The sequence below is a fragment of the Myxocyprinus asiaticus genome, chromosome 16, assembly GCF_019703515.2.
Source record: "Myxocyprinus asiaticus isolate MX2 ecotype Aquarium Trade chromosome 16, UBuf_Myxa_2, whole genome shotgun sequence".
Lineage (NCBI taxonomy): Eukaryota > Metazoa > Chordata > Actinopteri > Cypriniformes > Catostomidae > Myxocyprinus > Myxocyprinus asiaticus.
In genome coordinates, this window is record NC_059359.1 from 220,979 (window position 1) to 222,500 (window position 1,522).

The window sequence follows — 1,522 nt, forward strand, 5'->3', positions numbered from 1 at the left end:
TAAAAAGTGATTAAACTAGTCTTAATCAACTCACCCTTTTTTTATAGAAACCATGATCCAACTTTAGATATAATCTGCATGCACAATACTCTATAGTAAAATTTGTTTACATCTCTCGACTGAAACATTTCGCCACCTCATTCAAGTCCTCGGTTCATGTATGCTCATCAGTTGCTCACTGATCAGCAGTTCTCAGTATTTTGTCCAAAAGAGGCGATTCTCAGTTCAGTGTACTGATGTGATCGATTTAATGTACTGCTGACATGAGAGCTGCTGTGATCGACTCCATGTGCTGCTGACACGAGAGCTGCTGTCCTCGGATCAGTGTACTGTTGAATCACAAACTGCTGTGATCGACTCAATGTACTGCTGACTCGAGAGCTGCTGTCCTCGGATCAGTGTACTGTTGACTCGAGAGCTGCTGTCCTCGGATCAGTGTACTGTTGACTCGAGAGCTGCTGTCCTCGGATCAGTGTACTGCTGACTCGAGAGCTGCTGTCCTCGGATCAGTGTACTGTTGACTCGAGAGCTGCTGTCCTCGGATCAATGTACTGCTGACTCGAGAGCTGCTGTCCTCGGATCAGTGTACTGTTGACTCGAGAGCTGCTGTCCTCGGATCAGTGTACTGTTGACTCGAGAGCTGCTGTCCTCGGATCAGTGTACTGTTGACTCGAGAGCTGCTGTCCTCGGATCAGTGTACTGCTGACTCGAGAGCTGCTGTCCTCGGATCAGTGTACTGTTGACTCGAGAGCTGCTGTCCTCGGATCAGTGTACTGTTGACTCGAGAACTGCTGTCCTCGGATCAGTGTACTGTTGACTCGAGAACTGCTGTGATCAACTCCATGTACTGCTGACACGAGAACTGTGACTGGATCATCTTCATACATTGATAAAACGGTAATACAATCAAGTCATAAACATATTTCCAGTATGTTTTATTTGTTACACTGTTCAGCAAAATACACCTGAAAAATACATTTTGCTCCTTAATCACACATGTTCAATGTCAGCAGCTCATCGGTTCTCAGTATGTCGGACACCTCTGAAAGAGGCGATTCTCAGTTCAGTGTACTGTTGACTTGAGGGCTGTTGCGACCTGAGAATTCAGTCTGATTTGTGAACTAGTTGGAGCAGTTTATTGCAAAGAAGAGTTGGCAAAAGCAGATATCGCCAGTTCAAGGATCATATTACTCCCAGTTATCGGCTCATTTCGATTCGGAGTGTCAGGCACATCTGAGAGACAGGTTAAGATAGAGTAACTTGTTGATCAATGTTGACTCGAGACGCGAACTGTTTCAAATGATTCAGTCCGATTTAGTGAACTAGTTCAACTTGTTCACTAAAAAGAACTGGTTCAAAAGAACGATTCGTTCATGAACTGGACATCACTAATATATATATATATATATATTTTATAACTTCTGCAGATAAAATTGAATGTTGCTTGTGTTATAATGCATTATACTCTAAGTTATAACTATGGATATGTAAGTATTATTAATGTATTATTGTGGTTACAATT